The sequence below is a fragment of the Mus pahari genome, chromosome 15, assembly GCF_900095145.1.
Source record: "Mus pahari chromosome 15, PAHARI_EIJ_v1.1, whole genome shotgun sequence".
NCBI lineage: Eukaryota > Metazoa > Chordata > Mammalia > Rodentia > Muridae > Mus > Mus pahari.
This window is the reverse complement of record NC_034604.1, coordinates 61,905,001-61,919,601: the sequence shown is the minus strand read 5'-3', so window position 1 is coordinate 61,919,601 and position 14,601 is coordinate 61,905,001. Positions and strand designations below refer to the sequence as shown.

The 14,601-nt window shown below is 42.0% G+C and overlaps 1 protein-coding gene across 2 annotated transcripts in view; it reads left to right on the top strand.

The window, feature by feature from the left end:
- Positions 1 to 38: 38 nt before the first annotated feature.
- Fam210a (family with sequence similarity 210 member A) overlaps positions 39 to 14,601 on the top strand; it is a 43,564-nt gene continuing 29,001 nt past the window's right edge. Inside the window, exon 1 of one of the 2 annotated variants that reach the window (XM_021214421.1) lies at positions 39 to 300. The gene's annotated coding sequence lies outside the window, so the exon portion shown is untranslated. The remainder of the gene's footprint in view (positions 301 to 14,601) is intronic. The other variant, XM_029546746.1, reaches the window with a different exon arrangement.

The following is a 14,601-nucleotide window of genomic DNA, read 5'->3' as shown; positions in this document are numbered from 1 at the left end:
GCCTTGTTACGTCACTTCCGGGGAGTGCGCCCGGGACTAGTCAATTCCAAGACCAGACTGGGAGCGTGGCTTCCTCCGCGTTGGAACTACGAGTCCCATGGTTCCTCGCGCGGCGGCGTGCCTCTAAGCCCTGCGAGCGGGCACGGAGGGTCGGAGCACGTTGTTAGTGGGCGCGGCTGGCCCTGAGTGGTGGAGGCCTAGTGTTTGCTCGTCCTCCGCTCGGCCGGGTCGCCCCTGCCGAGGCAGCTCCTCACGGCCCGTGCGGCGGGAATCCGTGGCGACGTCCCCACGTCCTGAGAGGTAGCCTGGGTCCATGTTTGCTGTGGGGCTTCGGGAGGGAGACCGGAGGGCACCTTCACCGCGGGCGTGGGTCTGACGGCAGCGGAGCGCGCCGCTGACGACCCATCGCGGCCTCCCTCCTGACGGCGGGAGTCGTCAGCACTCCGGACCCACTGCCCCGGGGGCGGTTGAAAGAGGTCACCCCTGCCCCGAGTCCATCTGCAGTCCTGGCCAACCTCTCCTGAGACTCCTGGTGCCGCTTCACACTCTCTCGCGTTATGACCCTTAATGCCCTCCCTGCTCTTCCGTCCTTGCTAGTTGGAGTGTCCTCTGGAAACATAGCTAATAGTTTTCACCCTTGGGACTGGCTGGCCACTTCTGGTCGCCTTGTTTTTTGTCGCGCGGAACTCTCAAGGGAAACATACTATTGCATGCTTTCACCCCAAGATGAGGGTCAGAACGTAGACTCTACCTGTGGATTAGGATAGTTTACGCACCCACCACATTTAACTCGCTTATCTCCCCTTCAAAGTTGTGCAAAACCACCATCAGATGTGCAACTTAATCTTCAGCAAATATGGTCCGTCCAAAGCCGCTTTGAAAATATTTTTTGATAATCCATCTATTTGTTTGTAGGCAATTTTATTAACATGGTCTGGGGGCCGGGGGAAGATAGATTTGCAGCATATACCTCCCAGTATGATCGCTTGCAAATTGTGGAGATTATTAGCCCTTCCGAGGTCGTTGACCGGTTTATAAACCTTGAACTAAATGGCTTCCTTTTAACAAGTATGACAAATCGATTTTAGATAACTGGGATTGTGCAATATATTACATGCCATTATCCAGTTTGAGAGTTAATTTCCGTTCAAACTCAAAGGGATTGGTCCTAGAGCCCCCAAAGCTCTGTATGCATACTGAAACATTGGAGTTTGTTGTATCCAATAATTGAGGGTTTTTTGGTTTTTTTTGGAGGGGGACCCCCCCCCCCATATAATTGCTGTTGTCATCTTAGAGAAAATAAACCTGATTTTGACTTTTAAAAACAACTTTTAACGGCAGAGGCAGATTTCAACATGTAGCGCAGGCTGGATTTAAACTCAAGATCTTCTACCTCAGCCCTCCCGAATGCAGGGATTACAGGCCGACACCAACCACACCTGCCTTAAATCTTTCTCTTAATGGATTTAAACCTTAACTACAGGTCTATACGATTTCCACAATGTATTGATGTTATGAGTTCAAACTTTACATATCGGTAAAGATACTCAAACTTTGTATCTTTGAGTGCCATCTGACTTTCCAGAAATTGAGTTAAAACAATGATAGCTAATACTATCATATTTTTTAGAACCAAGCTAAGTGTTTCACACATCCCTTGCCCATTTTCTTGTGTAATCCAGTAGAGTAATTAGGATTGCTTTTTATTTTCAAATGAGGATTAAATTTGTTTGCCAAAGTCAGTCTGGTAAATAGTGGACCCAGGGTTTGGTCCCTGGACCTCTATGCTAATAATCACACTGGGTCTAGAAGGTCACTCAGAACTGAATGTCGCCCAGCATGTAAATTTTCAAAAATAGTTTCACAATTAAGTTCCAGTTATCTTGTTGAGAGAAAACAACTGATTAAGGATGTTACTTTGCCAGTATATGAGTTGGTCAGACTATAACCATCAATTTCCTCAGGCTCATTAAACAAGTGCTACGGAGTATCTATTAGTGGATGACTGAATCTCTAAGGGGGCAGGGAGACCACTTAATTCATATATATTTTTTTAAGTAACAGGGAATTTATTTGAAACCATTTATAAGAAAGTGAATATGTTTCTCAGAGGAACACTTTTTTTCAAAGATTGATTTACTGTGTATACAATACTCTGCCTGAATGTATGCTTGCATACCAGAAGAGGGCACCAAATCCCATTACAGATGGTCGTGAGCCAACTTGTGGTTGCTGGGATTGAACTCAGGACCTCTTGAACAGCAGTCAGTGTTCTTAACCCCTGAGCCATCTCTCCAGCCCCGGGGTGCACTTTTAAGGTGTGGTTTTTGTTTTTAAATTGAATGTCATTTTTTTGAAACTCAATTCTGTTTCTAAAATGTAGATGAGCTTCTTAAGAATGAACTTGTTTTGCTGGGTGTGGTGGCACACGCCTTTTTTTTTTTTTTTTGGTTTTTCAAGACTGGGTTCCTCTGTATAGTCCTGGCTGTCCTGGAACTTTGTAGACCAGACTGACCAGAAATCCTTGTTCTGCTGGGTGTGGTGGCGCACGCCTTTAATCCCAGCATTGGGGAGGCAGAGGCAGGCGGATTTCTGAGTTTGAGGCCAACTCTACACAGAGAAACCCTGTCTCAAAAAAAAGAGATCTTGTTCTATGGTGACAGGAAAAGTGTAAAAGAGTTTGGTTTTGTTTCGCTAAATAATCACTCCAAAAAGTGACAGTTCTCCTGCTTACCTGTATCTCTCTGTGCTGAAAGTTTATATCTCCTTAAAGCAGAAAAAAAATCTTTTTCCCCCCTAGAGTTGCAAGGGATATCTAATTGAAGAATCTGTCCATGATGGCTATATTACCCAACATTTAATCAAATACTAATCTCAGGGTTTGTTGTTAGGGTACCTTGAAGGTATGGTTCCCTGTAGACTTCTGAGGTGATTACTGTCAATAACAACCTCTATCTTAACTTAGATGTAGTTATAAATGTTTCAGTCTTAACTTTCCTGTTGGTTTTATATTGCTGGAAAAACCTAACTATACAGATGTTGTACTGTTTCCAGAGGTGACATTTAAAAATACTTTTTATTGATGTAAAGTCATTGTCATTGTGAAGGATGGATTACATAGACACTTTTAAAACTTCAATATGTTTGACCATATTCTGTCTTTATATCCTCCACCTGTTCCCCTCCCACCTGTCCCCTTCCTTTTTCTAAGATACTTCCACTTTGGCTTTGATGTCATACACTTGTTTAGATACTTTTATCTGTAAAATCTAGGGTCCACATATGAGCAAACACCACAGCAATATTTGTCTTGCTTAGTCAGGCACATTTCATGTAACACAGTGATCTCCAGTTGTATCCATTTCCTGGCAAACAGCAGTATTTTTTTTTAATTAAAGATTTATTTATTATATGCAAGTACACTGTAGCTGACTTCAGACACTCCAGAAGAGGGCATCAGATCTTGTTACGGATGGTTGTGAGCCACCATATGGTTGCTGGGATTTGAACTCTGGACCTTTGCAAGAGCAGTCGGTACTCTTACCCGCTGAGCCATCTCACCAGCCCCCAGCAGTATTTCATAGTGTGTGTGTGTGTGTGTGTGTTGCATATGTGAGGCAGGAAGATGTATGAAAGTCAAAATATAACCTTGACTGTCAGCCCTTGCTTTCCACCTTGCTCAAGACATGGTCTCTTTTTTATACCTGAGCATTTGGGGATTGTCCTTTGTTCTCCCATCTCATTGTAGGGTCACTGAGATTCAAGACAGAGGCGACAAGCATTTGCATGCATCTGGCCAAGTCTAACTTAGGTCATCACTAATGCAAGGAGACATTTTATCCACTGCACAATCTTAGCCTCATAGTTTTGTTCTTTATGGCTAAATAAAATTATTTTGTATATGTGCCACATTCCCACATCCATTGATCTGTTAATTTACACTTAGGTCCAAAGTTGGCCACTGTAAGTAGTGATGCAGTAAACACGAATATGGAATTATCTTGTAGTGTATGGGCTTGTAACTTTTCTTCTGTTTCAGGGTGTGTGTGTGCATGTGTGAATGCATGCCCATGCACATGTGTATTGCCAGTAGTATCACTAAATCAATATGGTAGTTTTTGTTATTCCTGCATTGGCTAAACTGATTTATATTCTCATCAGCAGTGTATAAAGATTCCCTTTTCTACAAATAAGAATATTTGCTATTTTTAATATCTCTGGGGTCTCTGTGTGTTATGCTGGTGTCTGTGTTTATGTATTGAGTAGAGTTGTGAGCATTGGGACATCATAGGACAATCTTGGATCTTGATTCTTGCTCTTCTATCTTTGGTTTTTAATGTTGACACATAGATCCCATAAGCTCTGCCTTTCTTACTATTTTTGTCTGACTTTCTAATTCATCTACCTTGTTTCCAGGATAATGTTCTGTCTTAGATTTGTTTTATTAGTGGGAATTTCCACTAAAATTTTTATTTGGCATATTGAAGTTTTCAAAAATTTCTGTTTTTTATGTTTGTTGCCCCTGTCCCATTTTCATGTGTGTGTGTAGTGTGCATGGCTATGTATATTTACATTGTGTGCAAGTGAGCATGCATGTGTGTGAATATGCATGTAGAGTCCCAAGGTTGACATTTTTCGTTGAGGGCAGGGTCTCACTCATACCCAGAGCTCACCCATGTGAGTCTGGCTAGCCAGCTTGCTCTGAGGATCCCTCTCTCTGCCTTCCTTCCAGGCTGGAATTACAGGTGGTCCCTCATGCCCACCCAGCACTCACATAGGTTCTGGGTATCAGAACTCCAGGCCTTACACAGAGTCAGCCCTTGCTCCAGCTCCAGTGTTTGTGTTTCTTTATTGAATTCTCTTTTCATATCCCATACTGCCTTCCTTATTTCATCCAGCTGATTACTTATATTCTCTTTGAAATCATTATGTTGTCTTTGATTTCGTTGAACATTCTTACAATCATTCTTTTGAATCGTTTGAAATTCCATATACATCACTCACAGTGGAACTCATTACTATAGAATGACTATGTTGTGAACAAGTCATGTTGCTTTGATTTTTCATGTTATGTAAGTGTCTGCATTGAGAATTTTCTGGGATGGGATCCATTATTAGGTATTTGAATCACCCCTATTCTTTGAAGTTGAAGTGTTTTCCATATCCAAGCAGAACCAGCTTATAGTAGAATTGAAATGTACTCCACACTATAGCTCAGCTAACTCCTCCACTGTATGCTCAGGACACTGAGCCAAATTCCCAGCACTAACATAGAATAGTATCTGCAGGAAAAAAACAACAACAACAACAACAAAAACTATAACTGAAGACATCCACTAGGAAAATGCATTAATGGGCGTTTGGAAACAAAACGATACTCTGTTAAACTCCAGTGACTCCGAATAAAGAAATTGCCCCGGTGTAGTGCATGGTAGGCTATTCCTTATTGAGGGAAGGAAAGTAAAGAACCAGGAGAGTAAGGCTGATACTTAGTATCAAACGAGAGCCAGCCGATAACTGAAGGGAGAGTGAGGCCATACACATCTTCCTTTTGTCCTTCTGACCTTTTTGTTTTCTTTACTTTTTTTTCAAACCTGACTTTCCCAAGGAGCATAGGCTAGTCTGAGGTTATCCCCGCCTCAGTCTTATGAGGACAGGATTGTTAGTTTGACTGGATTCATATGCCTTTGCTCAGTCTACCTTTAGTTGGAACTGCTTTATCGCCTCCTTTCATGGTTATAGCCTCTCCCTTCAGTTACAGGATCTAGAATCCTGTGGGAGATGGACCTTCGGGTATGCAGTAGCTTATTAATTTCACTAATTGAGTTGGGAAGGCTGGTCCACTGTGGAGCATTCTCTTGCTGGAATCCTTGACTATGTAATGGAGAAAGGAAACTAACCAGCAGTATGCATTCTTCGTTCTCCTTTCCTGCCTTTCTTAGTAGTCGAATAAGATCCCAGGAGCATAGCCTCTCTGTCTCCCAGGTTTTTCTTCCTTGTCACCTTAATTCCCTGGCTTTCTGTCCTTCCTTAGAAAGTTAACTGAAGGTAGGACTCCATGATGGGGAAGACTTTGCAATGACGTTGGTCTAGAAGAAGTGACAGAGATGTAGGCAGCCATGGCCGTGAAGGAGTTCACGGTGGAATACAGCTATTGATAATGCCTGTGGAAATGCATGAAGGGTTTATAAAGTAGGGTGGCTGAGGTGTATCATAGGGTGATATTATTAAAGATAAGAAGTCAAGAAACTGAGGCATCAGAGTATTGGGGGGCAAAAATAGAATCTTCAATCCTGAATCTTTTTTTTTCAAAAATAATTCTTAACATGAAATTAAGAACCTCTGTAGAATTTTAGCTTCTAAAAGTACCATTCCTACTTCAGAGAACTCTTAAGTTTTCTTTCTTGAACATACCAAATAACTTTGAAATATGATATTCTAATGCATTGGCCCCTGCTTATTTTCATATCTTTGTATTATCAAAAGACTCAATGGTACGTTTTTTTAATGTTTGTTTGTTTGTTTGTTGTTTTGGGGTTTTTTTTTTTTTTGCTCTGTCCTCTAATTCAAAATAGATCTTTGTCTGACCTCCATACCCTTTTTTATAAACAAACTTTGGGTAGTAGATTTCTAAACATTGTACTGGCTGGTTTTGTGTGTCAACTTGACACAAGCTGGAGTTATCACAGAGAAAGGAGCTTCAAGTGAGAAAATGCCTCCATGAGATCCAGCTGTAAGGCATTTTCTTAATTAGTGATCCAGGGTGGGAGGGCCCATTGTGGGTGGTGCCATCCCTGGGCTGGTAGTCTTTTGTTCTATAAGAAAGCAAGCTGAGCAAGCCAGGGGAAGCAAGCCAGTAAGCAGCATCCCTCCATAAACTCTGCATCAGCTCCTGCTTTCTGACCTGCTTGAGTTCCAGTCCTGACTTCCTTTGGTGATGAACAGCAGTGTAGAAGTGTAAGCTGAATAAACCCTTTCCTCCCCAACTTGCTTCTTGGTCATGATGTCTGTGCAGGAATAGAAACCTGACTAAGACAACCTCTTTCCTTTTTCTTCACAATATATCTACAACATAGTTGGACTAGCTTTAAAACTAAAATCATTCTATTAGCACTGGCGAAATTCAAAATTCAGGCAACAGGTGGATTAATATTCAAAAATAATCTTTAGTCAACTTGTATGTAAAAGACTTCATATCGTAAATGTTGCTTAAAGAGTCTAGCAATATGAATAGGAAAAAGAAACAGATGGAAATAATGTGTATTTTGGAGCATCTCAGAGTAGGTGATAGCTTTTACCAGAGAATTACTTCCTGCTTCAGGTAGTGAGATGGACTTAACCGTAAAGGAAACAAAAACAAAGAGTTTAAAAGGCAAGGAAACACTTCGTGTCCTAGAGCTCTAGCTCGGCCTTGCCCATGCTAGTTGGCTCCAAGGCAGGACACTGAAAAGTTGTCAAGATCTCTGTAGTCTTTGTTGTGTTTGGTTGAGAAATGAGGCCTCACAAATCCCAGTAAAGTGTCTTCGAACAAGTCCACTCTGAACCAGTAACAGTCATCCCATGTTAATACCCAGTTATGTATGTGATTGTAACTCTACTCGGACAGAGCTTCAGAGTACAGTCACATCAATAACCAGTGGACTTTTTATTCCACACACACACCTCCAACACACATATACACACATACACTGAATCCAGCATATGGAAGTCAGATGGTAATTTACAAGGATCTTTCTGTGCACTCTATCAGTTCCAGAGATCAAACATGGGTCATCAGGCTTGGCTGCAAGGGCCCTTAGGATTCATCTTGCAGGTCCCCCACCCCCATGTGGTGTTTTCATTAGATTCCAATATTGAAGCTGGAGACAGTAAGTAAAAAATGAGGTTTCTAAAAGTAAAAGGTGTTTTGAGTTGACAACTGACACTGTCAGTTACACTGACTAACCAAGTAGTTCAGTTAACATTACCTATTTTAGTTTTTAGTTATTCTCTGAAGTTTTGCTGTTTATAATAGCTTCAGGAATCTCCAACTTTTTTCTTCTTTCTTTTTGTAATGATGAAATGTTTGGTACTCTGAGTCACACTAGTCAGACCAAGGGTTGAGTAGGCCGCCTGTGACTAGCACCAGTCTTACAAACATAGTGAATGTAGACCATTGCCATTGTTACAGGAAACTGCCACACAGAGCTGCTCTGAGTTCTTCATGTGAAATGTGTCTAAATATTTATCCACAGAGGGACACACACACACCAAGACAAAACAAAATAAGCTTGTGCTGGGTTTTATTAGTGACTATATGACCAGGAATGTATCCCATTTGAGAGGTAGAGGTTTTTTATGAGATAATACAATGTTTGAGATAATAGCTTTTAAAATTAACTGGGCTCTTTAAAGCCCCCTTTCCCTTGAAAGAATACACAATCGTTTGTATTATCAGTATTTGCAGATTTACTAACACTTTGGTATTGGTCCTTGAAGTTTGAAGGAAAGCTGTCGCCGTGTGACTTTGTAGAGTGTGGAGCCCTGGTGTGATCCTCACACACTTGCTTTCCTAGAGCACTCCCATATGCTGTGTCATCCTGTGACTCTATACCCTGGAGCGCTGTTCACGTAGAATTAGAACCACATAACTGAGTATTGAGTGCCATAAGACGCTCACTAATGTTGTAGTTCTGCTTATAGTTACTTAAAGATTTTTAAAGGTGGACAAATTTTATGTAATAGAATGCTGTTTATAGTGCATTAAAATTAGAAACTTAAGTTTATAAGAGTAAGTAATTGATTAAGTCAGTTCTGGGTTTTCAAAATGAAGAAATTTCTTTTTTTTTTTTTTTTTTTTTTTTTTAAAAAAATTTTTTTTTTTTTTTTAAAAACATTTATTTATTATATTTAAGTACACTGCAGCTGACTTCAGACACTCCAGAAGAGGGCGTCAGATCTTGTTATGGATGGTTGTGAGCCACCATGTGGTTGCTGGGATTTGAACTCTGGACCTTTGGAAGAGCAGTCGGGTGCTCTTACCTACTGAGCCATCTCACCAGCCCCCATGAAGAAATTTCTTATCTAGCGCCTCTGGCTGGTAATTTGAATAACTTTACATATAAACAGACTAATGGTAAATAATATGCCGTATCATGCAATACAGAAAACAGTGACCCAAATTCTAAATTCAAATCATTCTGTTTTGTTGTCAGCAGGTTTCTGTGTACAAAACTCAAAGGGCAAAAACTGAGTGGTTAGATAATTGTTTAGGACAGATCTGTACAAATAAAATATAGTCTCAGGAACCACCAAGTTCACTTCCCCCATTCTGCTGTATTTTTATCTGAATATTGCTTTTAACATAGTATTCATAATTTCAGGTTGTTCCTTACAAACTCAGTCTCTTGTAATTCTTTAAGTACATTACAATTATGAATGGCAATGCTAGCTTTAATTCTCATCTCCCTTTGTTATGGTTGGAGTATGAAATGTCCCCACGGGAGCTGCATGCTTGGTGCCCAGCAGGTGGTGCTGTTTTGGAAAGGTGGTGAACTCCTAGTAAAAGTCAGTCATTGTGAGAAGGCTTTTGAAGGTTGTGCCTGGCCTCCATGCCTTCTTTCTTTGCTTCCTGTCTACTGTAGGTAACGTCTTTCATTGTCATGTTGTTCTGCCTCTCTGTGGTGTGAAAATCAGTGGGCCTGAGAACTATAAATTTCTGCAACTATAAGCCAAAAATAGCACCTTGAAAGGGATCTTCCCTACATATTCTCTGTATCTTTCCTCCTGCCACTTCTGCCTGGACCTAGAAGAACCATCTGGCTTTATCTCCATTGAGTCTAAGTTGTTCTCCTAAACATACCCTGGGAGATCATCACATGATCACTAGAGTTCACACCAGTTTCTTTTTTTTTCCCCTCAGTATCCAGTAGGCTTATAACTCATACTTGATAAGTGTCTCTCATATCATGGAATGTTTACCTTTCATAACTAAATTGAAGGTGGTGACCAAATTTTACAAATCTGTTCTTCATGTCAAAGGACTACAGCTCTGTGTACTGTCCAGTGCTTGGTCAATAAAAACACATTTATTTAGTTAATTTCATGACTTTTCCTGGGGAGACATAAACAGATACCTAAAGTGAGGACAAAGAAACAATTCTATCCAAGTCTATCTCGGTGAGGAGCCTCCATTGTCTGGATCAGGAGAGCTTCCTCTCTCCAGGAATGAATGTTTGAATTCACAAATTAAATAGCCACAGGACATCTTATGACGATTTTACTTTGGTATAAGAGGCTCAACAGAAAACAGTGCACTTTGGTCCACAACCCTAGCAGGGCTACAGGAGTGACACTTAAGCCGTGTGCAGCAATAGGAGGTGTTTACTGAATAGTCCATGGTGCTTTGCTGTTCCTGACATAAAGCACTAGAAGGCTCTGCTGTAGGAGGCAGAGGTAGGACAGCAGACTGACTGACTGCCAGGACAGGAAAGAAGCAGGGCTGCTGCTCTGGCCTGAGATACCATCTGCTCATCTGTACCTGCTCACCTGGACCAGCTAGTATTATGTCAACATGACACAAGCTAGAGTCATCAGAGAGGAGGGGCCTCAATTAAGAAAATGCCTCCATAAGATCCAGTTACAGGCAATCATGTGAGGCATTTTCTTAATTAGATGTGGAGAGCCCAGCCCATTGTAGGTGGTCCCATCCTTAGACTGGTGGTCCTGGGTTCTATAAGAAATCAGGTTGAGCAAACAAGTAAGCAGCACCTTCCCTGGTCTCTGCTTCAGCTCCTGCCTCTGTGTCAGCTCCTGCTCTGTGTCAGCTTCTGCCTCTGTATCAGTTCCTGCCCTGTGTCAGCTCCTGCCTCTGTGTCAGCTCCTGCCTCTGTATCAGCTCCTGCCTCTGTGTCAGCTCCTGCCTCTGTGTCAGCTCCTGCCTCTGTGTCCTGCCTCTGTGTCAGCTCCTGCCTCTGTATCAGCTCCTGCCTCTGTGTCAGCTCCTGCTCTGTGTCAGCTTCTGCCTTTGTATCAGCTCCTGCTCTGTATCAGCTCCTGCCTCTGTGTCAGCTCCTGCCTCTGTGTCCTGCCTCTGTGTCAGCTCCTGCCTCTGTATCAGCTCCTGCTCTGTGTCAGCTGCTGCTCTGTATCAGCTCCTGCCTATGTATCAGCTCCTGCCTCTGTATCAGCTTCTGCCTCCAGGTCTCAGCATTGTCCTGGCTTCCTTCATTGATGATCTATGATGTCGAAGTTTGAGCCAAATAAACCTTTTTTCCCCAGCTTGCTGTTGGCCATGGGGGACATTACCCAAGTATTTTCAGGAACCAGGGGTATGTTTGTGCTAATTCATTTCAGACATATACAGATTTCACATACAGACACATGGTATCAATTGTAGTTTAAGAAATGCTGTAAAGTTAAAAAGACCCTAAAGCAGTGGTCAGGAAGAGGCAGACTAATGAATATATCATGATAATGTGAATAAAGATACTATGCAAAGTGACATTCTTACCCTTTGTCCTAGTTAGGGTTTCATTGCTGTGAAGCAACACCATGACTAAAGCAACTCTTATAAAGACAAACATTTAAATGATGTTAGCTTACAGTTTCAGAGGTTTAGTCCATAGTCATGACAAGAAGCATGCCAGCCTGTAGGCAGACATGGTGCTGGAGGAGCTAAGGGTTCTAAATCTTGATCCAAAGGCAGCCAGGAGGAGACTGCATTTCATAATGGGCAGAGCCTGAGCACAGGAAATCCTCAAAACCTATCCCCACAGTCACACACTTCCTCCAACAAGGCCACACCTCCTAATAGTGCCACTTCTCATGGGCCAAGCATTCAAACACTTTAGTCTATGGGAGTCAAGCCTATTCAAACCACCTCATTCTACTCCCTGACCTCCCCCCATAGACTCATAGCCATAACATAATGCAAAGTGCTTTTAGTCCAACTTCAGAAGTCCCCATTGTCTATCATAGTCTCAACAATGTTTAAAGGTCCAAAGTTCAAAGTTGCTGCTGAGAGATTTATGCTATCTCTTAACTATAATCCCTTATAAAGTTAAAATCAAAAAGCAGCTCACATACTCCAACATCACAGGATGTACATTACCTTTCCAAAACATAGGGAAGGGAGTACAGTGAGGAATATTGGACCAAAGCAAGACCAAAAAACAGCTGGGAAAACTCCAAACTCTGCATCTCCACAGCTGATGTCAAAAGACTCTTCAGGTCTCCAGGTGCTTTCAGCTGTGTTGACTGCAACATAGTTCTCTCTCGGGCTGGTCCCACTCCCTGCCAGCAGCTCTCCTCGGCAGGTATCCCATGGCTCTGGTATCTCTAACATCTTGGGGTCTGCAAGGCAAATTTAAGTTTACAGCTTTATGCAGTGGCCTCTCTGGGCCTCTATGCAGGGACATCCCTGCCAACACATCTGGCCTCAGTGATTTTCCTTAAGTAGCAGAGGGTGATTCCATAACCCTTTCTATTCTTGACTACAGCCATGTTGCCAAAACTGGCAAGTTTTTCTGCTTGCTGCGCCTGGAACATGACACCCTTTGTTCAATTACATCTTCTCCAGTTTTGTTTTCCAAGGTTTCTTAGGCTTCACTACCTAAGCGTGGCTGCCCTGGAACTTGCTCTGTGGACCCCACAGACTTTGAACTCAGAAACCTGCATGCCTCTGTCTCCTGAGTACTGGGATTAAAAGCATCACCCTGTCTTGGCCTAAGCTGCAGTTTAATAGATCTTTATAATATAAGTATTGCCACTATGTATCAAGATCTAGATTAAAAGCATGTGTTGATCCAGCATGTAACATCCCACATCAAGATCTGTATCTTGTTGTATCTTCCAGATTCAAGATCTGGGTCATGGACATGCTGTCTTCTTACCACAAGATCTGGTTCACAGGTGTGCCCTCCATTTCTGGATTGTGGTTCATTCCAGACATAGTCAAAATGTTAGCCAAAATTAGTCATCACAATGTATCCCTTGTCAACTTGACACATACCTCCTTATATCCAAATGAAACATGATGTAACTATCCACATACAACCACAAAGGCATTGTAAATTTAGAATAGGTGCCAAAGTACCTCAAGGAAGATCCTGTTCACAAGATGGAAGCTTAGCTGGGTAGGATCATGCCCCAAGGTCACCACTCCTTTAATTCCCTTTAACTTCTGGTTCTCCTGCTCCTACCTCCCCAGTGCTGACATTGTTGGTTTTCACCACCACACATGGTTTATGCCTTGCTGGGGATCATGTAGGGGTTGGGTTGGGTTGGGTTTGGTTTAGTTTGGTTTGAGATAGGGTTTCTCTGGGTAGCTCTGGCATCCTGGAACTTGTAGGCTAGCCTTGAACTCAGAGATCCACCTGCCTGTGCCTCCTGAGTGCTGAGATTAAAGGTGTGTGCCACCACTGCCCAGCCACACCTAGGGAGTTTTGTTGGTGGTGGTTGTGGTGGCAGTGGCGGTGTCAGTGGGTTTTGGGGGCCTTATTTTACTTTATTGAGGCTTCTTCATAGTGATTCCTAGAGTGTCTGCTCCATTTTGCATCCCCACCAACAGTCACTGTGGGTTCCTCTTTCCGAACAGCCCTGCCAGCATGTGCTATCACTGTTTTTGATCTTGGCCATTTTGACTGTGGTTAGATGAAATCTAACCTTATTTATATTTGTGTATCCCCGATAGTTAAGAATGATGAATACTTTTGAACTTTTTCATAGCCATTTTTATTTCTCCTACTTAGAATTCTATGCCTGCTAGTCTAGCAGTCTGACAGCTTTGCTACATGCTCAGTCCTGTTGGCTTTTTCTTAGCGTTGGATCTCTTTGAATGGCCCAGTCTAGATTGGTTGGTTTTTGTATAAGATGGTATTAGATGAGAGCAAGATGTTAAGTTTGAATTGTCTTCTCATAGAAGATTCTCCCAGTATCATTCATTGAAAAGGCAGTCTTTTCTCTCCAGTGTTTATTTTGGTACCTGTATTAAGAATCAGATGGCCATAGATATGAGGGTTTTATTTCTAGGCTCACTATTTTGTTCCATTTAGTTTTGTGGCTTGTTTAGCATTTGTTCAGTTTGTTCATTTGCTTGTTTTATATAAGTGTTTTGCCTGCATGTATGTAGACATATGTGCCTAGTTCCCATAGAAGCCATAGGATGTGAGAATCCCTGGAACTGGTGTCAAGGTCCAGAAGTCACCCAGAAAACCACACGTACACCGATCTCAGTCAGACAAGGATAGTTTATTGAATACATACCCTAAGATTATCAGAGACATAGCTCACACTCAGGAGTAGAAAGCTACAACATCAAATGTTTTTCAGGGTCAGTTTATATAGGCAAAGGGCCATATAAAGCTCAAAGCTGGTGAGTGGAGGGCTGCAGGATAGCTGACCTTTTTTCAAGGTTTTTGTTTTTGTAGTTTTTAGACATAACAGTTTAAGCTGACCTCTATTTTGGTTGGTCCTGAGTGGAACTTGTGGTGGAATTTCTTAAGATTAACAAACCTCAGAACATACATAACATAATAGGGTATGTGGTCAGTATGACTCTGCTCTGAATTAAGCTACTCTTCTGTGTCAGTAACAATGTAAAATCACAGGCCGTCATGGAAC